Here is a 24,603-nt window from a genome sequence, read left to right as displayed (position 1 = left end):
CCCGCTGCCTATCTCTGACAGCAGAGCTCGGACCCACGCCTGCTCCCCACTCAGGAGGGTGGCTGCTCCATCCTGAACAGGGGGACTGTTTTCAGATCCAAACCAGGCCAGGGCAGCCCTGTGGGTTGAGGAGAGAAAGCGCTCAGTACAGCTTGGTTCTTCCTTCTGGGGACAGGGTGACTGGGGGAAGCCAGCTTCCCAAGAAGAGGAGATTTTAAAGATTAGTCTTTGGAAATTCTCATTAACGATGAGTCATTAGTGATAAATCATTCATGAGCCCCTTCCCGACAGCGATGGATAAAGGGATGCATCAGAACAGAGCGCTCTGAGCAAAAGCTGGGGTGCCAGCTCTGAGGAGAACTGGACCCCTGCTCTCCCCCGAGGCCGGCGCCTCTGCTCCCGTGGCCACAGGCTTCTCAAAGCACCTTTACAGTGCCATCTAGTGGAGCTCAGCGTTTCTGCAGGACGGGCCCAGCGCCTGGCTTCCAGGCCTGACTCTCAGTCCAGCTCCAGCCAAGGTGGACTGTCCGGCTCTAAACTTCCAAGGTGCTCTTATCCGAGGAGCAACACCGGACACCGTCTTTGCCATTACTTGATACGTGAGTCTCCTATAGCTATAAAGTGAAGAGAAGCCACAGTTAAATCTAGCTCTGTTATACGGGGGGAAATTGAAATGCTGAAGTTGGAGTATTTGGTTAGTAGAGAGCAGAAAGAGAAGAAGAGGAGAGAGAGACAGTGCTAAAATGGAGCCACAGATGACACTCATGAGGATGAGCTGACCCTGGCATGCCCTGGTGTGGCTGAGAGGTCCTGGACGGGGAGAGCTCGCAGGCTTTAGCATAAGGGTAGAAGCTGGCTCCCTTCATAGTGGTGGGGCAGCAAGAGCGTGATACCTCCCCACCTCTCCCTCCCTCCCTCCCTCCCTCTCCCCCCTCTCCGTGCAGCTCTGTTCCCTCATCTATAAGGATTCACTGTCTAACTGAGCCTCCCGTGGATATTCCTAAGATCGCATGAAGACACAGAAGCTCCTGCCAGTAGAAGATACTTACGGATGTTCAATCCCCTCACTCCGCCTCTATCAAGCTCTCAGTTGATTTTTGGCTCAAACCTTGCATTGTTTTTACTGGGCCACTTGACCTTGGCTTTGATCTTCCAAACCTTCCTAGTCCCAACCCCACGGCCACCCAGCTCCCCATCCTCACAGTCTTCTTCCCGAGGAAGTCGGCAGTGCTGACCGCAGCGTCCATGGCCAGCCCAGTGTCTCCTCCCAGAGTTTGCTGCAGACCTCTTCATGCTTCTTCTGCCTGCTCCTTACAAATAATCTGACCCAGGCAACTGTCCTCCCCAGGTGTGCTGCTCATGACAGCATCTGCACGCGCCAGGGCTGCTGACTCTGCACCTGGGGCACTGCCTGGCCCTTCTTTACCCACCTTCTCTCACCTTCAGAGCTCTATTTTGCCTTCGTTCATCAGGACATCAGTTTGTTGCCCTGATGGGATGACACAGCATTTGGCCTCTCCATTCTGCAGCTCAAGCGCACAAGGCCTGCAGCTAGAAGAACAATAAAGGAGGGCAAGGTTTTAACTCAGTGCGCAGCAGTATGTATAGGGACCCTGTTCCTTTGAAAACTCTTCTTTTTTTCTGGAGGAAAATTATCATTTTTTTTAAAAAAGGCTTCCTTCCTCGCTGATGTTGGTTTGGTCTTTTCAGAGGCAAAAATAGTATTTTCCCCAAGAAAGGTGATTTTCATCCCGTGAAGCCTACAGACAACGGAATTGATTTTTCAGGCCGAAACAATTTTAGAGTCTATTTATCTTCTCGGGATGATGTCCTCCACCAAATCATTCTGTCATCTCTTTGCTGTGAGTTTTGTAGCAGGAGGTTGTAGACCTTCATGCTGAAAAATAAACAGATTCCACCTGTCCCCCTGCTGAAAGCCCCTTTGCCCCAGCCCCAGAGATAGAAAACTCTAGAGAAGGAATAAAACATTTCCATCTATGCAAAGGCAGGATAAGGGGCTTTTTTACTTTATAGTTTCAGATTCATTTTCCCCAAGAGCTCTACAAAAAGGTGATTTTTACAGGTAAAATTTAGTAAAGCTAAAAGAAAGATGTTGTAAAATAAACTACATGAAAGACTCAATTTCCACATTTTATTTTCTTCCTAATAGAAGATTTAGAGAGAGAAGATTGAGATATGAATTTTACTTTTTCATTAAAAAACATATACTGGTTTAAAAAAGAAACAATATAAAAAGTCTCCATTTTCTCTGTCCCCAAAGGCGCCCTGTATATACCACTTTTTGTGTGTACAGAAATCAAGTCCTATCCTTAACCTTTCCTCAGTATTTTGGAGATCTTTTTGTATCAGTATTTTAACTCTACTTCATTTTTTTCAATGACTGCATATTATGTTTTTATGAATGTAGCAAAGTTTGTTTACCCAGATCTTGCTTGATTCTTTCTGGGGAATTCAACAAAGAGCTGTTACAAACTGATTCAAAGTGTGTGGTTATATATTTTGATGAGTGGTCAGATCTTCATGATGTATTGAGCAGGGGAATTGCCCTGTCACTGTGGTGAGAGTGGAGAAGAGAGTGCAAATCCTTCCAGTTGAGAGGTTTGCAAGTCGAATTAGCAAGTAGGTGCTAGATACTTAACATATCTACCCAATCCTGCAAAGAAATTGATAAAAATAAAAGCCATATGAGGTAGCAGATAAGCACATAGGTCTTGCCATTTTGAAATTGTCTGCCACTAACAATAGCTCTTTGGACTCCTTTCTCTTTCTTCCTTTCTTTCTTCCTTCCTTTCTCCCTTCCTTCCTTCCTTTCTTTCTTTTTTTCCTAGCTTTTTCCTGTTTCCTCTTCTTACCTTCTCCCTATCAGGCTGTACATGAATAGCTTTGATAAAATCACAATGATGGAAGCCTCAATCCAAGTGTCACCCTCCTGAATTTAGGTATAGATAGCGCACTTTTATAGCTGATCAGTCTTCATTGATGCTTAGCAATTCTTAGTGATGAATCAGTACTGGGCTGAGGACCACAAGACTCCCATTGCTAACCATATGCTTTACCTCTCCCTGTGGTCATAAATTCCTGGCACTTTGTGGATTTCTTCTCCTAACCTGGAGTTTACCAGTCTACTTGCCTTCTAAAGCAACTTCATTCCATCCTGGAAGTATGCATCATGCTTGTATGAGTTAGCTTCCTTGTCACTGATACATAACACTTAACACCCACAACTTGAAGGAGGACAAGTTTACTCAGCTCACAGTTTCCGGGGACTCAGTCCATGGTCAACTGGCTCCAAGGCAGGAGCATCATGGAGGAAGTGCTTGGTGGAGCAGAGGTGCTCCGTTTTTGCTGTCTGGGGAGCAGATCAAGGCAACAGTGCCAGACAGGAAGGAGCCAGGGCCTAGATGGTGACCGGGGTCACACCCAGCTGCCCCAGCGGACATGCCCAGAAGTGTGCTCTGCTAATCCCCTAAATATCGTACATGCCAAGGCTGGGAACAACCAGGAGCGGTGTCTCACAAGTGCACATGAAGGCCACCTTCCTCAGTCTCTCCCTCGCCTGCTGTCCTCTTGTGCACATGGCAGAGATGCAGAAGGTCCACCTGGGAAAGCCTGACCTGCTCTGGACCGGCTGTGGGCTTCTGCAAGGAAAATCCGGGCAGGGTGAGGGGACAGGGAATTCTGTGTCTGTTCTGAGAGTTCAGCTGTCTAAAATCCCAACTTCGTCCCACTGCAGTTTCTTCACCTCTGCCGGCCCCTCCTGCATTATTCCTCACCGTCCTGGGAACGCTGCTTTTCTCTAATACCTCACTGTCCACAGTGCAGATTTTGAGAAAACTCCGTGCTTAGAACTCTAGCTTAGTTCTTGATGTGGGAAGGGAAATTTAGGGATTTGGTAAGTTTTTATTGTCTTAATAAAAGCTAGTCTTTTAAGACTACTGACTTGCTGCTGACTAAAGGATGCCCTAAGTTGTAGTTCACTCAGTGTGTTCCACATTTCGTGTCTGCCTGCCCTTCTCTGGAGCCAAGCTACTTAGTGAAGTAGCCTCTTCACTAAGGACCGGAGCCTCAGGCCGTAGTGACTTCCTGGGAGTGAATATATGTGGGGAAAGCTCAGCAATAGATTATATTTTTGAAAATTGCCAAGAGAATACATCATAATGGTTTCACCTCAAAGAACAAGTCATATGAAGTAAGGCATGTGTCAAGTCCTTCAATATAGCTGTCCCACAACGTGTATTTGGAAAAGAAGTGTCATATACAATTAATACACCGCATACAATTTTAGGTGTCAATCTAATTAATTAATTAATTAATTAATTAAATACGTAGTGGGGCTAAAAGTCCTAAAGACAGAGAAATAATAGCTTTAAAGCAGAAATGAAGAAAGAGAAATTTGTCATTTGCAAGTAACTGATACCTAATCTTTCTCAATGTGCACTGCAAGAAATGCTAGAGTGACTTCTTCAGCTGAAAGGAAAGGATTCTTGATGGACCCTCAGGGTTTTAAAAGAAGAGATGAACAAACATCAGAAATGGTAAATGTCTTGGTAAATGTTTAAAAATTACTTTTGTCTTAATTTCTTTAAAATTCATACAACTCTTTAAGGTTGGTGTTAGAACACCATCTTGCTTTTCATTGTTTTGTTTTTATTTTCTTAGTACATGTTTGCAATTTGTGCAATTTGCATGCATCTTGGGGAGTGGGTACATTTTCATATTGCAGCTTTTTCCTTTTTCTAACCTCCTTCCCTCCTCCTCTCTCTCCTCTCCGACTTGCCCTATTCCATCTTTCGTTCTTGTTGATAGTATTAAACTTAGCTCACATTATGGGCAATAATGGAGGTTATTAGCTTCCTGCACGTGACACATCTTCATTCCGCTATTTCCCCTCCCCCTCTCCTCAGCCCTCACCCTGCTTCCCTTGGACCACTTCCCTATTTCAAGAGATCCATCCCCTTGGTTTCTTCTATCCACAGACGAGGAGCCCGAAGCTGGGGATTCCAAGTAAAATGGTGAGAAGTGGCTGAGAAAGGACTGGACACTGGTGGCTGCTTCACAGCGGTGCTCCTCCACCAGCCTGAGGTGGGTGGGCTAGAGTGTGCACTGGACAGGGCTGAGAGAAGCCGAGAGGTGGCCAGATTGCGAGGGAGCTGAGCTCATCAGTGTTACTGAGTGCAGAGCTGAGTGGCCGGTACCATGGAGCTAGGCTGGAAGAACTGGGCCCCTGGTAAAGCCTTCGGCATGGCTAAGCTTCATTGTGTCAAGATCTTGGCTTGGAAGCCACCTAGGAAATTGGTGGGACACCCCACTAGGAGTGTCTGGGGGTCATGAGAGTGTGGCCTTCGGCACTGTAACTCTTTCCTGGCTCCTCCTCTCCAGCGCTGCTACCCTCCTCTGCTTCACAGCTGCCCTGAACTAAGCAGCTCTGCTTGGCCAGGTCCTTTCTCCATGAGGCTCCTGCCTGGGAGCCAGGTGGCTATGAACTGAATCTCCTGAAACCATGAGCCATATTAGATCTTTCCTCCTTTAAGCTTTGAGTATCAGATAATGTGCTGCATCTCAGCAACAAGAAACCTGACTGACACACCCTGGAAGAGTCTACATTTTCTCCAGCTCTTTCCTTCTGTCTGCCTCCTGGCGGCCATGGGGTGAGCACTTTCTTCCACAAGGACCTTCTGCCATGATGTTTGCTTCTTAGAGCAGCCAACCATGGACTGAAACCTCCGAAACAGTGAGCCAAAGTAAACCTCTCCTCCTCTGAGCTGTGCATATCAGACATTTGTTCAGTGACACAAGAATGACTGATGTGCTATCCTAGCAGAGGCTGCAGACCATGCTGTATGTGCTGAGGCTTTGAGTTTTAATGAGGCAGAGATGACATACTCTTCCACTTCTGCATGGGCTCAAAAATAAAAACATTTTGTCCACTAAGAAAGTGAAAGATCACTGCTGAACCCTAGAGGAGAAAAAGCAAGAAATGAAGACCTTTTGAAAATGAAGGCCACTGAACCTAACCTGTGGACAATAAAGCCAAAAGTTCTGTAAGCTAACAAAATCGGAAACAATATGAGACATAAACCCTTCTTTAGGGGTGCCGGCTCCTCAAAATCAAAGAGTATCAAGGAGACATTTCACACTTCATGACATCAATAAAAACCAGGGCTGGCTGAAATATTCCTGTAGTTCCTAGAACTTGAAGCCCCCAACCTTTTACGTCTTGTTTTCATAAACTTTTATTTTCTCCTGTTTTCCAAGATCCTCTGCCAAGTAAAGGGGAAGCTATATCATCCTTGCCTTTGAAGAGCAAATTGTCTATTTTGGGAAACACCTGTAATAGAATATGATGTGGAGGGAGATATTTTAGGAAGCGTTGGCAGTGGGGTATGAGGAGCATGTCAGACACAAAATGGGGTACGGTGATGTTACAGAGAAAGGACCAATCAACACTGCCTAGTGGGCCACAGAAGGCTTTTGATGGAGTTGGCTGGGTTGAGTTTTAAAGCATTAAAAGACGTTAGTAAGAATATTCAGGACAGAAGAAGCCATGCTGCAAAGGCCCCATGGCATGAAAAGTCAGGTCATTCTCCTAGATGCTGAGGCAGCTCCTTTTCCTGTACAACAAAAGTAACCTGAAGTAGGATACCGGGAAAGGAGGCGGGGAGATGGGCAGCAGCAACCCATCTTCCGTAAGCACCTAGGAAATGACTTCTCAATACAGTACTGACTTTAAAATATTATCAATAATTAAAAGACTGTGTACCTTAATATATTTCTGAAAACATGAAAAGACTAAGTAGAAATACAGGTTGCTCAGCTGGATGCCCTCAGGAGACAGGCAAGTGTCAGCAGTTCCGAGCACAGGAATAGGCACACAGTCAGGCAAGGGAGAGTAAAGGCTTGAAGGAGGTTAAGGTGACACCATGTCGAGACCTAAATAGCAGTTCGTACAGGGAAGTGGGAAAGGAGTGGTATATGTGGGAATAGCTGAAGGGCATGGTATGCATATACATGTATGCAAAACAAAACCCATGATTCTGTTTAGCTAATAAGCACAAATTTTAAAAAAGACAGAGTGTTTTGAGCTCATCATTCTAGGTCCAGGTACAACTAAGCAGATGAACCCTAATCATCTCACCTGTCTTTCAACAATTCAACGAATATTTATCGAACCTTTGCTTTGTGCCAAGACTCGTTTTAGATGTAAGAAATACCATATGGGACAGAAAATTTTTTCCTACCTCTTGGACCATGTGTCATGGAGGAAAGAAACAAAATAGTACCACAGAAGAGAGACTATGAGAGGGTGACAAGGAATACTGAGGAAAAGAAAACAAAGAAGGATGCTAGCAAGTGTGGCCTGTGTGGAAGAGAGGATGGCATTTTATAAAATACTAAGAAAAGGCCTCTCCTATAAGGCAGTGCTTGCACGGACTGAAAGGAAGTAGTGGACTGGGATGTGAAGCTGAGGAAGAACGTGTCGGAGCATCACACAGGAGGTCTCTGTAGTCAGATAAACCGGTGAAGAGAGAGAACGGTAAAGGTGAACCGAACCAAGAGGGGCAGGGCAGGTGCAGGGGACCTCGGGGAAAGTGGGGAGGGCATCCCTGCTTGCTTGGATGGGTTTCATTTATGGCTGCTTAAGGACACAGTTATTTAAGAGACCTTGTTTCTCATCTTCTAGTCTGAATGAGGCCAGAAGCATTTAGGTGAATTTAAGTAGAAGGATGACAGTATCTAACTCACAATTAAAGAGCTTGCTGCAGCTTCTGGGTTCAGGGGAGGCCGCTGAGTTAGTTCAGGCCAGAGAAGGGGAAAGCATGGGTCAGGGAGTCAGGAGTGAGGACAGCAGGAAGCAGCGGGCTCTGGTTATACTGATGGTGAGGATTTGGTGACACATGGGGTCCAGGATGTGAAACACTCAGAAACACTCAGGTGTGCTCCCAACATTTCTATGTGTTCTTGATGCTTAGTCTGAACTTGACCTTTTACCTAAGAAACAACATGGGTTTTTATCATTTATTTTGAAACAGTTTCAAGTCTATAGAAAAAATTGGAGGTTAGTATAAAGACATCTACAACCCTTTCATTCTTTTCCGCCAAGAACGACTCCAAGAACTGGAGCCAGACTACCTGGAAGTTGGTTACTAATCTCTCAAGAAATGGATTTCCCTTAACACCAGACGGGGGATTCCCCAAGTTGAAAGCCCCCAGGATGCTAGCAATACTCTTGGAGTTCCTCATTCCACGCTTAAGAATCTGTCTTAAACACAGAATCGTTTAATAGGAGCAAAAATACATGTTTGCTAGAATCCTAACCACAGTATGTAGAAAAGATGAAAATGTAAGTGATGGAAACGCTCATCCCTAGGGAGAGAGCTTTATAAATTATGACAGAGTAATAAGATACAAGAAAGCAGATCTTATACAGAAAACTATATAGAAACGTGGGGGAATTATATACATGACATTTAAAAGGACACTACAGGGCAAATGCATATTGATTCCAATATCACAAATATCTCTGTTTGACAGCTAACACAAAAATCAAAATATTTGCTCATAAAGTGGTAGACTTTAGATCTGAGTTTTCAATAAAAATGTTCTTATTTGATTCTTTTCAATAACAACAAAAAGAGTGTTTGACTCAGGAAAAGACATCCTGCTTTGACTGAGTGAGCCAGTTAATTCCCTGCATCCCCTCCTGTTGTAAAAATCTCCTGGCCTTGTGTTCATAGGATGACAATGAAGAACAAAAGAAGGGGAAGAGGAAGAGGCTGGAGTCCAAGGAGAAGCGGAGGAGGCCTGGCTTCTCCCAGTGTCTCTCACGTTCCTCAGGAAGCTGCCCTCCTTCACGCCACCAGCCCCAAATCCCTAGACTGTGGTCAGCCTACCTCAGCACTCCACAGTGTGCGTGCATGTGTGCTTTGAATGCGTGCTTTGAGTGCGCGCGTGCATGCTGTGTGTGCGCGTGTGTGCCTGCTTGCGAGCATGTAGCTAAAGAATGAAACCAGAGCCTTGGCCAGTCTGGGTGAGAGCTGCATCCCTGAGCTGTATCCCACCCACCTGGTACCTGTTTAACACGTGTCGGATTCGTGGTCACCGTTACCCTCCCCTGCCCAGCCCAGGGCTCCCTCTCCAGACCCCTCAGGAGGGCCTGGGGCAGGTGTTCTCTGGTAGCCCTGAGGCCCTTTCAGCATGTTCCTGAGCTCCATGTAATTTTATAATAACATGTTTGCCTTTTTCATATTTATTGTCTCATGAATGTACCAATTGAAGGCAGATGTGAGAATCCAGCTGTCTTCTACGAAGCTGTGTATTAAAAAGATTTGCAGAAATGTACAAATGCCAGTCTTTTCACTAAATGGTGGTTGTTTTGGAAAATGGAGGCATTTAGTTGAATATGTATTATTGTTCACTTGAAATGAGTTAGTAAATATTTTAATGTCATCAATTTTAGTTTAACACAATAAATATCAACAGATAGAACTCCCATAAAGTAAACGTTTTGGGGTTCTTTGTGGTTTTGAGAAGCACGGAAGAGGCCTAAAACACTATTTGGGAACTGCTAGCATAGAAGGTCCCGTGAGATCATCAGCTGTCCATTTCTTCCATGCAGATCTCCCGCACCTGGACTTCCAGACTTCTTCCACTCTCTCCCCAACCCTTGTCCTTGCCTCCAAATCTTCCCTATTCTTGGTTCCTCCAACTTCCTCATCACGCTACCCTCCTCGTCACCAAGACAAGAGCCCAAAGGCCCTCTCTTCCTTGCTGCCTGATTCTGCTTCCAAGACTGCTCCTCCCTTCCAGGGATCCCATTAACTTCGTGTATTCTTAGCCCAGGGATAGGGGCATCCGAGAGCAATCGGTGTCTTTCTTGTCTGCCTCTCCTGACCAATGTAAACACCGTTAAACCATAATCGTGTTTGTTTTGCTTTGGACGGTATTCTCAGCCACACATTGGTGCTCCTCATGAAAGGGGCTCAATACTAGCAGAGAGAGGGGGCTGCCTTGCTTCCAGCCCTCCCCACGATCTGCAGGGCAGGTCCCCTCCAGCCCACCCGCATTCCCTGCATGTCTGACTCACCTGTCTTCCCTAACTCCAGTGCCCTCTTCGTCGCTTTTATGGCAGCACAGCTCTGCACCAGCCTGTGATGGCTCCCTATTTCCTAGCACAACAAATTCTTATACGTTTGGCACAACTTGATTCGCCTTTCTGCCCTACTGGGTTTCCTCCTGGCCCTCACATAACCACATTCTTCCATACAGGGCAACACCGCTAATCCAACCCCTTCCAATTTGCAGCCCTCACTCCCATCGCTGCTCTTGATGCCCATGGTGTTCTTTCCCATGACTGCACTCTACCTGCTCAGGTTATACCCACCCGTGGGAGCCGGACCTACGTCCTCTGTCTCCTCGTACCACTCGGCATACTCAGAGCATTGTTTTGGATGTTCCTTTACCCTGTACCATTCGATTGTCTCAAGGACTGGAACTCAGTTTCATCTCCTTTGTCACAGTTTGTCTAGAATGTGGTCCTGAAAAAATTCTGGGTCTCAGAGGCAAAGGAATGCCACGATTGGTCAGTGATGTCAGACAGTAGGTCCAGGGGGAGAGAGAAGGACGTAGTTAGTGATTAGTGGATTCCTGGACACTGGTCCACATAATCTCATGCCCGTGAGGCTAATGTATTCCACAGTCCCACGATCCAGTCTTTTCTTAGTACAGATACCTGGAATAGATGAAATCCTAAAGTTTGGAAAGTGCTGATCAGCCCTTCTACCCTCTCCTAATTTCAATCAGAGCCCAGCAGAACCTTCTGACCTGCTTCATCTGTCCATGGTCAACTCCTCTTCCCTGCAAAGGGAAGAAAAATGTACTTACGAGGTGTCCGCAGCCTCACTTTTCTTCCTGCCCAAATCTGTGCTGGGGACACAGCAATTCCAGCTCTACCAGGTGGCCCTTTGGCTTCCAACACACGCATGCATTTTGTCTGCTTATTACCAAAGTCATAATCTAAAGGTGCATTTTCTGAGATTTGTCTCTAGTCACTGCCACTGTTCCCATGTTAGAACTGCATCCGAGCAGGCGGGCTGAAGAAAGCAAAGTGCAGCTTTGTATGACTGGGAAATTTCTGAAGAACTACGCCGTGGCACAGTCGGGAAAATGCTCACGCTGGGGTATTCCACCGTCCGTCCGTTTCCACTTGCCACGTTCACAAGTGTCCCCCACGCCCACTTTGCTGGAGATGTCACCAGATATCTAACACTAACAATCACCTCCGTATGGAGGTTTCATGAGAGGTGAAAGCCATAAAAATAAATGTTTGTCAAGTGACACAATACCGGGAAAGCTCCAGATACCGTCAGTGAACACATTAGTACCGAGGCTCTATATCAACTTGGTTTTCCTTTCTTGTTTTAGCTGGAAAAACTCACAATATTGCAGTTTAACTTCTGTAGCTGACTTGTGACCCTGGATCCTTACTGGGCTCTAGCTCCTTCATCCAGAGAAGCTGAAAGTAGAGAGAGAAATGCGTTTAATATTTCTTCCAGCTTTAAAGTGCATGATCCATCATCTAAATTGATATCTTAAGTATTGAGTCTGTGAAATGAAATTATTTCAATTAATATTTCATACAGAAAGTGTTTTGTGATGAAAGACCAAGCTCGGATTTCAAACACGAGGAGAAAGCATTTGGCTGTTTGGAAGCGTGTGCTTTAGCCAGCCTACCTGCCTCCACTTTTGGAAAATGGTTTATAATTGCTGAATTGGGCAAGATTGGATTTGATCACCATCCCAACTGCCACTCGGTACATTCTTTGCTAAGGCATAGCAGCTTTTTACAATTTCACCATCTCCTATTCCAAATGCAATCGCAAAACCAGCAAAGTCAGAGCTGCCATTACAAAGGGAGATTTTCTTTGTCATACGATTGAACCTTTAAGGTCCCCTTTTAGCCCTTCACTTGCTCATGCACAATCTCTGCTTTCCACCTCTCCTCCCTCCAGGCATGTTTAGTTCCCCAAGATCTTTCCCCAGGAGTTACCTTCCCTGAACTCTCAGGAGGCCTGGCCTCTCCCTGTCCTAAGGGCCTCTTCCTTGGGAAAGCAAATCCGGAGTGCTCCAGTTTGCTGTCTTCATAGACAAGCCCATCTTCTTACACTTCCTAGAGCATAGCCTATCTCTGTCTTCTTACAGTTTCCTCTGCCTGAAGCAACATTTCCCCAACTGTTTGCAAAGCTAAATTCTTTTCTTTCACATTTCAACCCGCACATTAGTGTCTACACGAGGCCTTCCTGATCCCCACCTCCCCAGCGACTGCCATCCTCCCTTACTCCTTATTACTCCCAGATTAACTTCAGCAGTACATTGTGCTTGGAACTCCTTTTCCAGCCTCCGTGATCTGTTCCAGAGTGTAAGTGTGCAAGGTAGGGGCTGTTCATCTTCACAGCCCGTCAGTATCCTCAGGATGTAGGACAAGGCCTAGATGACCTCTACGGAATGCACACGTGGAAAGCAGAAAGGAGCAGGAGGGGCAGCGGGGCTGATCCCCTGCAGGAGTAGCGGCTGCCCCTCGAGTTGCATGGTCTTGCTCACCCTTGCCACCGCCTCTATGATGCAAGATACATGGTGTGGAGGTTTAAATTCGAGCTCTTCCATTGGCTAACATGGAGGCTGAGCATGTACCCAAGCACAGTTCTTCATCTAGAGTGCACTTTGCAAGGTGACTGTGAGGATAAAATGAGATCATGTCTAAAAAGGAGCAGGACGGCTGCTGGATAAATACTAATCACTCCCGTCTCCGCTCTCCCCTCCTCCAAGTGCACCAGAGCTCCTCTAACACTTTGGCTCGAGTGTGGACAAAAACGTCTCCTCCTGGTTTCCCTTAGCACATCAGAGACAGACTGGCACTTCACTCACTGCTAAGGGGAAAACAAAAGGTGATTAAATATAGAAAACAGTGGCATTAGAAAGCAGTGTGGCTTCTCCAGAAAGGAGTTTAGCTTCCATTACCGCGACTTATTTTTCAGACTCAAAGCTCTGCTGCACTTCTGAAGGGACAGATGACCTGCAGAGCAAGCCAGTCCTTCATCCATGCGCTCTCTCACTGACTTATTCGTGTCCATTGCTTCTTAAGCACCAAGTTCAAGTGCGGACCCTTTCGTCTGTGGGCTGCATGGTATTCTGGAAAAATTGGGAATCCTCAGTACAGGGAAACCAACAGCGTGCAGGGAAAGAGTCCTCGGGGCAGGAAATGTGGCACACGTGGGAAGGGAGAGGAACATGACACCAGGTACATTTGAAAAAGCTCTCACTGCTGTGTCTCTCCTTCTTCCTTTATTTCTCTTTCTTTCTTCCATTTTTTTTCTTGACACTAAAAATCTGAAATCATTATATCTGAACATTCTAACACAATCAGTAGTAGATGCAACTCAAGATTCTTTTTTTTTCTTTTTGTACTGGGGATCGAACCTGGAACCTTGTGCTTGCAAGGCAGGTGGCAGCACCACTGAGCTAAATCCCTGGCACAAGCCCTATTCTTAAATGTAGGGACGGCGGTGTGTACCGGACGCCTGTCAAACTCCCCCAGAGCAGGTGACCACAATCAAAGGCCAAGGCGCCCCCTGACTGGGGGGTGAGTGGCTGTGCCCACTCACTGCCTACTGTGCCGATGCATCACAGGCTGGAGAAGAGGTGGAGGGAGCAGCCAGGCTCTCTGCCCACGGGGTGGACTCCCAGGCTGTTGCCCACGGGGGAGGAGGCACCAGCAACCTTTGGCCACACCGAGCCCTGGGTCCTCAGCTGGTCGACCTTGGAGAAGTTCAGAAGATCCCAGAGAGAAATGAAGGCGCATGCGGCCACACAAGGGACGAAGAACAAAGCTGTTCACTCCTGGAAAAGAAACATTTGCATGTTTCAATGGCTGTAGCAAAACTGCTGTGTCAGTGGACAGCGTTGGAAGGGGCCCCACCTGCCAGGCTTTGGAACAGGTCTCTGCTCTTATTCCAGCCCCAACTGGCCCATGGCGAGGCATCGTGTGCAGGGGGTCAGAGCCGAATCGGGACACACACTTGGCATCTTTTGAAGCTAGGAGAGAGGTCAGAGAAACAGGACCCGAACACCACCTCTTTGTTTCACAGCTTCCTTTCTACTCAGCAGGAATGAAATCAACATCTCTGCTCCCAGGCTGGAAGATCCACAGAGAGGAAAACCAAGATCCATGAACACAGCTATCGCCAGGCTAACATGGGAAAGGACATCGCCTCAGTAATAGTGAAGGTGACTTGCTGGTTCAGCGTCTGTTTTCAGCACTCACCGTGGCTGGCCTTCTGCTTTGCCATGAGATCATGATGATAAAAATAAAAAACAAATGCTAGCTTTCATTTACTGAATATTTCCTTTGGGTAAATCTGTGCTGTGCGTCTTACACACATGTGCCCGTGCGGCCTTCAAAACTTCTCAGTAAGGGGAGGGGAGGGGTTTTTATGTGCATTTTACAGGTGATTTTTACCTGCCTCATTTTACCTGAGATTCAGACAGTGCAGGCAACTTGATAAAATGTGCACAGACTTAGGATTTGAACCCAGGTTCTTCCACCTTCAAAAAAATCCCACTTCACAGGGAACCTACTGCCTCACAAATAAGAAAATCTTGCTAGACCATAATAGTGTGGAGAGATGAGGGGCCCCATAGAGAAGACGTAAGGAATACAGGGAGCGTGGAGAGGAGACAGGGTCCAGCCTGGGCAGCAAGAAAAGCTTCGCACTGTAACCCCAAACGGTGGCCCGTCTCCTGCACCATCCCAAGTGATTCCCAGATCATTCCCCAATAGCAAAGTCAGCAACTACAGACACCGACTAATTCCCTCAAACATACCAGGGGCAGAGCACTTAAGAAATAATCACACCATTGGAGGATTTCAGCGAACTACCAACAAGACAGGGTAATGGGAAAATGTAAATTTCGGTGAACAGCTTAAAAGTGTAATGGGGCATGTGGCACCTCCCAGGGATTATCTCATACCCTGTCAGGGTGATGGATGTGCTGCAGACCACGGTTCTGCCGAAATACTGTCTGTCTTGCCGAAAAGACAAGTTGTGGCTGCCCCAGGTAGCTCCGTGCTGCCTGCTGCCCACCCTAAGGGGAAGAGAATCACACAAATTCTTAGGAATGGCAAAGATGGCGTGAGCTACGGAGGAGCAGGCAGTCAGTGAGCGAAGGGCTCACCTGGGAGTGCTGCTCTTGGATTTGACCATTTCCCCATTCACGGGAAAGTAGCCTTGAAAACAGATGGCAGAAGTGGCTGCTGCTGTTGGGGGACAGCAGAGGAGAGAGGACTGATTCCCGGGCCGGTTTCCTCTCAGCTCTCCTGCTAGACAGTGGTGGGATCTCGGGCCGCCTCTTCCTTCTCTCTGGGTCTGTTCCTCGCTGAAAAGCATCCAGTAGTGGGACATAACTTCTAACACTCTTTTCCTATCCCCTAAACTATTCATCAGGCAGTGGGACATAACTTCTAACACTCTTTTCCTATCCCCTAAACTATTCATCAGGCCCAACCCAGGATGAGGATTAGGTGATTCACCTCGGGCTGTTCAAGTCATCGCACCCTTTAGGAAACCATATTTAACAACAAAAGAAGCGGCTTTCCACCCTTTCTTCACCAACCAGGAAAGACATAGCAGGGCAGAAATGGCATCCTGCCTGTTTTTCCCTGGACCCGCATCCTTCCATTCGAAATGAAATTTGTAAACGTATGCAATGCACAGCACCTGAATCTTCTGTGGCTGCTCAGTAAATATCCTGACTCTATGGACTTGCCCTTTTGAAACGCCGATTCTCAAAACCCTTGTCAAAATGATAATGCAAATGCATGGGATTGCTCTTGACGGAGCCATCTGACTCTTAGATGCTGGTCACCCTTGGTCCCTTGCAAGGTTTCCCAAGATAGCATTCTAAGTTTCTTCCTGGTTTCGAAAAATTTGAAAAGAGAAAATCAGAAGGAATCCCAGGTATCCTGATATTTTTGATACAGACACAGTTGGCAGACTCAGCCCGTGGCAGCACTTGCCCAGCAGCCCCTGTCCTCAGGGCAGTGGATGACTATTGAGGCAGGGGCAGCCTTCCCCAGTGAAGAAGGAACAGTGGAGGAATGTCCTCTGTGGCCCCAGGGAACAAAGCGGGGGAGAAGACTCGAGGATTTCTTCCAAGTTCACAGTCGGTTAAAATGCCCCATCACCTGAAAGACAAAGTAGTGAAGGTCTTTAAAGACGAGGACGGCCCTCAGAGAAAACCTTAGTGTTGAGCTAGCGAACCTGTCTCTGATTGGAAGAACAGGCACCGTGGAGCCTAATAAATCATCCTTCAAGGTGTACAATGGGGCTGTTTACAGAGATGATTAGCATGTGGACCAGCAAACAGGAAAGAAGACCCGCCCTGCATGTGGGTGGCACCATCCAGTAGGCTGGGGATGAAATACGAAAGAAGGAGAGAGTCAGCCAGTGCTTGCAAGGTTGTTTTGCAGGACTGGGTGCGTCTGTTGCTGCTGCCATCTCCTGTGGACCACGGACTCCAGTATCGGTAGCTTCTGCACACCAGCCACACTGGCAACTCTGCAGGGAGTTTCTGGACTTCAACCTCAGGGTGCATCCTTACTTCCTCTTGTGCTGAGGTGCCCACTACTTGGACTGAGCACTTCCTGGATCCTCTGAGAGTCCAGTGTGCAGATGGCCATCATAGACCATCAGCCTCCAGTCCTGTGAGCCACTCTGAAATCTCCTACAGAGCCCTGACAAAAGTGGTACTGAAACCAGGTGTTGGACAGATGTGCCTCCCTTATTCATGAAAGATAGTTCATCTGGAAAATCATAGAAGAAATAAACAAGCAAATTTCAAACCACTTGCAGTTACAGTAGGGAAGATGAATCAAAGCTCTAGAATCCTATCAGGACTCTACAAAAGCAGTTGAGATGATAACATCCCCCTTCAACTCTGTGAATTTCAGATGCATGTCCTTTACTCAAAGAAGGAGGTCTCTGGTTAAAGATCTGACCTTTTGAGGAGCATTGCTGGGGCGAAGTTGCTGTGACTAGAAAGGCAGAGGGAGTTATACTAAGGGAAATAATGTCCTCTGAGGTGACCACTCAGCTGAAAAAGTACTTGACCAAATGGAAGTAGGGTGGCAGCGCTCAACTCCTAATTACAATGCTCTCAGGAGAAGTGCGGCCAAAGTATTTCTACAGTGTTAGGTGATTAGGATTCAGTTAAATAGACAAAGCCTCCCAGATTCACTGTCTAGGAGATACTGCTCTGCAGTTGTGATGCACGGAAAAGCGATTGTTATCAGCTTTCTCTTGCTTTGGCTTAATTATTTAAGCACTTGTGATTCAGTAGCCATCTTTCTGCCTCCTCGGAAAACAGGCTAAAAAAGAAACTGGCAAACATTTCACGGAGAGCAGATCTATTTCCAACGGGTAAGTGACCCAAATGAAAAATGGATTCATTTCTCAATTATATTCACTCAATAGAGTATTTGCAGCCAACCAATGAATAGCTACCTTGAGTCATGAGAGCCCCATTTACTGGGTGTTCAGGAATGGCAGGCTCAAGCTAAGTGCTCTGTGGACATTATTTCATTTTGTCTTTACAAGTCACTTGCAAGCAAAGCATTATTGTCTCCATTTTCAAACTTGAAAGCATGCCAGGTCAGGAAGAGAAAGACATGGAGTCCACTGTAAGTTCACTGCTGTTTTGAGATGAACTGTGTCACTCCAAAATTCAAACACTGAAGAACAGTCAGTGTGAGAGTATTAGTAATAAGGTTATTAAATCATAGGTTCTTAGTGAAGTCAAGGTGAGAAGATACTGGAATAGGGTGGGTATCTCATCCAACATAAATGGTGCCTAAATAAAGGAGAAGATTTTGACCCAGGCATGCTCACAGGAAGAATTCCACGAGAAGGAGGCAGGGATCAAGATAAAGAATAACAAAGATGAAATTAAAAACAAAAAACAAAAAAACCCTGAACAGGAGATTGCTCCTGAGAGCACCTAGAAATCAATTCTGCTGACACCTTGAGTTTTTTACTTCTAGCCTTCAAGATTGGGAGACAATAATGTTTGTTTGTTTGTTTGTTTAAGCCATTTGGTTTGTGACTCATTTGGTTTGTTACAGCAGCCTGAGCTGTAATTAGGTTCCCAAATCTAGCTTTTCCATTGGGTTGTATGGCCTAGTTGAGCACAGTTCCTTGGTGCTGTCGAGCGTTCCCACCTGGGTGGGCATCCTGATGATAACTGTTGCTCCACCGGAGTGTGGACTGAGATGCAGACTGTGGACTTGCCTCTGTCCATGTCCTCCAGATGCTGTGGATCCTTCCCTGAAATCTCAGCTCTCCCTGCCTGTCCTTCACCAGCTATCTAATTTTCTCAAAAGATCCGTCTTGCCTCGCTCTCTGGGTAAGAGGTCCGTGCTATTCACTCATTCGCTCATTCACTTTGAATAATACCCACTGAATATCTATATACTTCATTCCTATTAGTCTCTCATGGGGCTCACAGTCTAACAGAAGAGCAAGGCATCAAGAAAAATATGGACTAGAATTATGGCAAGCATCTTACGGGGGTGTGGGGGGGGGCTCATTAGGGCTGTACCAGAATTGTTCTAAGCATTATTGCTATTCTTTTGAAAAAAATAATAGGATAAATATTTCAGAACCCCAGGACACAGAGGCCAGAGGATTATTGTTTTACTCATTCTGTTCTCAAGACAATGATAAGCAATTGAGCAATTATCTGTACTGCTTTTGAGAACTCTGCCAGTGAGATTTAATCTCCTCCAATATTCAAACTGCTCTGAATTTAATTTTTAGAAGTTCAAATTCCCCAATGGAGTAGTAAGAAGGAATCTTTTTCTCTCACCATAAGCAACTCAAAACAGGAGAAATCTCAGAGATGCCTTTGTTTAGATATTAATCAAGGACAGTGAGGACCACAATCTATGGGGAGGGAAGGAAGCACGGTAAGGTGGTCACCAATGCTTCCTAACTGGAGACCTTTCCAGACCCTCTTACGGAGAAGAGGAAATGAAACACTGCTACATTAGGCAGCCTTTCTGAACGAAAGAGACAAAAAGTCCAAGCCCAGGAAGACTGAGACAGCTGGAATTGGCAAGGGAAGAGGGGTGAGAGGGAGCCCTACAGAGCACAAGCTCCAAAAGTCTGCACTGGGTCTTTCAAGTCTTGAGCTAGGAAATAAATATGCAAACATAGGGTAAGGTTATACAACACCAAACAAAGAATTATTGGGAACTGTAAACTGCAAAATCCCCACAGCTGCCACAGTGCCACCCAGTCAGGACGGAGACATTCAGGAGAGACTCCGGAAAGCCGTTCCGTGTCAGAGACAGACAGACGGCTCAGCTGGCTCCGCTAGACCAGCTTCAGAGTTTAACAACAAGCTTTAAAACGGTGACGCTCACCACAGAAGGATCCGAGGGAGGCTCACACGCCTCACAGAACGGCAATCGTATTTGTACACCCAACACTGTGAAATTCACACACACATGGCCCACAAAATTACTGAATGTGCCAACATGCTGAAAACAAGGTCCACAGATAGGAGAAATGAACAGAAATGAAGAGATGGTAAAGATGACCGTTGAGGACTTCAGAAGAGTTGTTGCAGATATGATCAAGAACTTACAAGGAGAAAACATAGGAAAGAGACTCGTGGAATATCTAGAATTACAAGGTACATTCCATAAAATGAAAAATTCATCTGGTTGACTTATAACTATGGCAGATGCTGCAGAAAAGGGGGTTATTAAACCTGAAGACTCAGTAATAGAGTAAAAACAGAATGGTAACAAAAGAAGACAAATAGTTTAAAAATGATAATAACAGAGCCAATGAGATGTAGGTCAGTGGTAAGCTATGTAAAATACTGAAGTTAAGTCTCTAAGAGGGAAACAAGGAAAAAGGGAAGAATATGGGTGGAACAATGTTTTAGGTAATAATATCTCAAATTCATTAAACCATAAACCAAATATACCCGAGAAACTCATCAAAATCCAGTGATAAAGTTAAAATTTTAAAAGTGACTAAAGGAAAAACACCTTTTACATGGTCGGGGGGAGGCGTGTAAGACTTTAGGGCCCTCATCAGAAATAAAACAAAGACAGAAATCAACAACCAAAAAAAATGGTCAAACAAAACTAACAAATAAACTTCCTGACCTAGAATTCTATCACCAGTAAAAACATGCTTCAGAAATTAAATTGAGTTGTAAGATTTTCTCTGAAGTTGAAGTTAATGTCGCGTATTGCAGAAAAAAGGAGCACGACAAAGAATTTTGAGGGATTTACATTACGTTCAAGGAAAATGACATAAGATGTGTTAAAAAGGATACATGTAAAAGACTTTTCCCTCTTTATTTCAGCTTTTTTTATTAAAGATTGCAAAGATACATGATAACAAGAAATGAAGATACTAGATAAAAATTTCAAATATACATATATATGACAGCAAAAAAGGGATATGAAATAAACAAGAATTTATGTAACACAGAATAATCAAAATACATTAGTTTGATATGATCTTCAAGCATTATGTTCTTTCTCATTTTCTTATAATATTTTTGAAATAATGTAATTATAAATAAAACAAAGTTACATATTATAGTTGAGAAACTGTCCTCAAAATTTTATGATTTATAAACTCCTTGGTTTTATTAATTGATAAATATTATATACTTGTTGATTGCACCACTTACATTTTCTAACAAAACTTCCCACAGAAAAAAATATACTTATATTTGAAATCCAAAAGCAACTAAAAAAATTCACATTTTTAAGATCAAATTTTTCTGTTTCTATTTTATTATATCCCATACTTATTTTTATTATATTTTATAAGCATAATGATAGAATTTGACAGCAATAGATATGTAATATTCTTCCCAAACAAATGACTATGAATTAAATCAAGCATGTAATTCAGAGAAATCATAAGGTTGCCAGAGAAACTATCAATATGCCAAATGTGCACAATCCTACCACATTCATACCCATGTTTCTCATTTAATAGTGCACACATATATGTAAAAACATACCCCCCACACATTTGCACAATGCATATTTTCTACAATACAATATATACTTAGGTATAATAAAACAGTGCAGTGATGTGTGGAATGTTGGTGATTTGTATAATTTGAGGAAAAACAAATATCATCTTTGAGGGAGTTGGAGAATTTGTAATATATACCAGATACTAAATGATATTAATGATTAAGTCTAGTTATAATAAAATTGACTTAATATTCATCATCAGTAGAAAATAGGTACAAAGATATATTGATGACATGACAACATTTACCTTAACAAATTTCCAAACAAACAAGCTGTAGTGACAAAAAAGGAAGTTTGTAGAAAGCAGAGATGAAAGAGGAAAATGACAGATGGACCTTAATACTTTTCATACTACTCATATATACAGATTTCATAAATTCTCAAATAAAAAAGCAAAGAAAATGAGAACCAAAATAACTCATCAATTTGATAGACCAACATATAGAGACAAGGATTAATGTATTCATAAATTTTAAAAATATGAAATGTAAATCTTGAGATTTAGCTCAATAATGCTGCACCTGCCCAGCCAGAACAATGTGCTGAGTTTAATCCCCAGCATCAGAGGAAGAAAAGGAAAAGAGGAAAAAAAAAAAGAATATATACTTTCTGACATACTCAATAAATTAAAAATGATTTATTTGTTATCTCTTTCTTTTGCATTGTTCCCTTAACAATGATGTAGTGAACTTCTTTGTCTCAATCAGTTTAAGTTTGAAACTTACTTTGTGAATAAGATTGCTACCCCTGCTTTTTTGCAGAGGTGCGGGGGGAGCTCGTGTTACATGAAGAAGTTTTCTGTCCTTTCACTTTCAGTCTATGGGCTTCTTTTTACTCTAGATGTGTCTTGTATACAACATATTATTGGATCTTGTTTCTTAATCCATTCTGCTGGTCTATTTCTCTTGATTGGTGAATTGAGGCCGCTAATATTGATGGCTATAACTGATATGTACTAACTTATTATTATCATGTTTGGTTTTTTTTCACCTTTTCCTTTTAGTTTCTTGGCTTGCCTATTTGATTTGCTCTGTTGGGCCTCATTGTGTTGTTACCTTCATTGTCTTTTTCTAGGATATTGTTTAGAATTCATTATAGTGCTGGTTTGGTATTCATGAAGTTTCTCAGGTGTTCTTTATCACGGAAATATCTTATTTCCCCATCCATTTTAAGAGAAAGTTTTGCAGGATACATCTGTCTAGGTTGGAGGTTTTTTTCTTTTAGTACTTGAAATATCTCATTCCAGGCTCTCCTTAACCTAAGAGTTTGTATTGAAAAGTCTGCTGTGATTCTGATAGGCTTTCCTTTGCATGTAATTTGTTTCTTGTCTCTTACTGCTTGTAGTATTTTGTTCTTCTGTTGGGTTTCTGGGATCTTGATTATATGTCTAGGTGTAGATTATTTCTGATCATGGTTAGTTGGAGTCCTATAAGCCTCACTTACCTGTATGTCAAATTCTTCCCCTCTGTTTGGGAAGTTTTCTATAATTAATTCTGTGAACAGCTTTTTTAAATCATTTACATTTTTTCCTACTACTTCTTGAATTCCTGTCAATCTTATGTTATTCTTCTTAATATCGTCTAAGAGTTGTTGTATCAATTTCTCATGATCGCCTACTGTTTTAAAGAGACCTCTCTTTTCACGGTCATTGACTGCAATTTTATCTTCTATATCTGAGATTCTATCTTCAGACTCTTTTATTCTTTTGTGAACACTCTCAATGGAGTTTTTAATCTCCTGGATATCTGTTTGAATCTGTCCTATGGATTCCATTTCTTTCTTGTATTGAGCATTTATTGTTTCCAATTCTTTCTTATGCTGGGCATTCATCGCTTCTACCATAGTCCTGAGCTCATCTATTTTCCTCTCAGTTTCTATTCTAGAGTCACGAATTATAACTTTCATTTTGCTTGTCATGTCTATGATTATCTGGGAAATTACTTCTGTTTTATATTTCTCTAGAGCCTGATTGATCAGTTTTGTTACTTCCTGTGCTTTGAGTTCAGAGTGTCCTGATGATTCACTATCAGACTTCTCATCCTCATTTGCCCCACTATTTGCCATTGGTGAATTGGAAGTCTGGCCTTGTATCTTGCTTAAGCTTTTTCTCATTTTTACTATTGTTGTTGGGTTGTTCTTAGTTTAACCTTTAGGTTATTACTTAAATCTTCCTGATGTAGTTGGGCTGCAGCCCATGGGTCTCTAATGACTCATAGACATTCTCATTTTTGTCACTGAAGAAAATTTTATCCTAATTGATACAATCAGCACCACAATATAATGAAGCACAATTTGCAAATTGACCACTTATGGTAGTCATCAATCTATCACCTTCAAACCATGTGAATTTAATTAAAATCAAGAAGTAATCCAAAATATGCTTACAGTAAATAAACTTTTCAATAAGGATATTTACTATTTACAATGGGGGCTTAAAACAAAGTTAAGACAAGAGGAGTAGATAAGTATAAGAATTAGAGAAAGTTTCATATGAAGCCAAAAGACATAGAATGACCAGACAATTGTCAGGAAATTGTTAAATTAAAAAAGAACAAAATAGAAATATAGTAACCCTTGAGTGAGAGAGAATAACATAAGAAAATAACATAAAGAAAAGAGAAAAAAATAATAAAAGAAGAAATCTGAATTAGGACAAGAGCACAAACAAAAAGGGAGGTGAGGGATACTATAGTGGAGTAAGAAACTGAGTTAGAGAAAGAAAAAAAAAGAATTTGCAGAGTAGGATGAAAAAAAGAAAGAAACAAAAATGAGTTTGAAGTTCCTCTTTCAGACTATATCACTGCTGTCATAATATACAATATGTGCTGCCATTTGCAGAGCCAGTCCCCTGACCTCAGCTAGCTGGTGGCAGAACCCCACAAAGCAGACTGAGCTCAGGCTGCAAGGCCCAGACTGAGTTCCCCGACCTCAAAAGGGCTGAACTCCACTCAGTTCTACTATAAGTTTCCCCCACCACTTCTTTAAAGATGTTCAAAGTTGAAAGTGCCAGAAAATACTGTTTATGACCACCTCTGCCTCTACAGCATAGGTCCAAAGACTGGTACAATCCAGAGGTCTAAAAGCGCTAGGGGGAAGGTTGGGAGGGTTCAGGGGTGCCCTGCGGCTACCTTTCTAGCACTGAAGATTGAGGCAGCAGTGCCAGCAGGGAAGGGCCCAGCTGAGAGGACACTTTGGAGCTGAAGATGGCAGAACACAGCCTGCAGGAGAGAGCACCTTTATTTCAGTTTTTAAGAATATAATTGAACATTTAGAACAAAGATAGTCACTGTATGTCTTAAATCAATGTAAAATAAAAGTAAATGACAAAAATAGCAAAGCAGGGATGGAAGAAAAAGGAAGCAAAGTGTGGTGGGACAGTTTCACAATGTGTGATTGTAGAAGCATTATTAGATGGAAATTTCTGTTCTGAGACAGAAGAGATAGGTAGAGAGATGGAT

At 43.6% G+C, this 24,603-nt stretch overlaps 1 long non-coding RNA gene across 1 annotated transcript; it reads left to right on the top strand.

Annotated features, from left to right (window-relative positions):
• Positions 1-459: 459 nt before the first annotated feature.
• LOC117286287 lies at positions 460-9,128 on the top strand. Its single transcript, XR_004517374.1, has 4 exons — positions 460-599; positions 4,466-4,556; positions 4,998-5,103; positions 8,757-9,128. It is a non-coding gene; the product is annotated as an uncharacterized LOC117286287 (long non-coding RNA).
• Positions 9,129-24,603: the final 15,475 nt, after the last annotated feature.

This window comes from Fukomys damarensis, unplaced genomic scaffold (genome assembly GCF_012274545.1).
Source record: "Fukomys damarensis isolate Sample0158 unplaced genomic scaffold, DMR_v1.0_HiC HiC_scaffold_16, whole genome shotgun sequence".
In the NCBI taxonomy this organism is placed as follows: Eukaryota; Metazoa; Chordata; class Mammalia; order Rodentia; family Bathyergidae; genus Fukomys; species Fukomys damarensis.
This window is presented reverse-complemented; position numbering and strand designations above follow the sequence as displayed.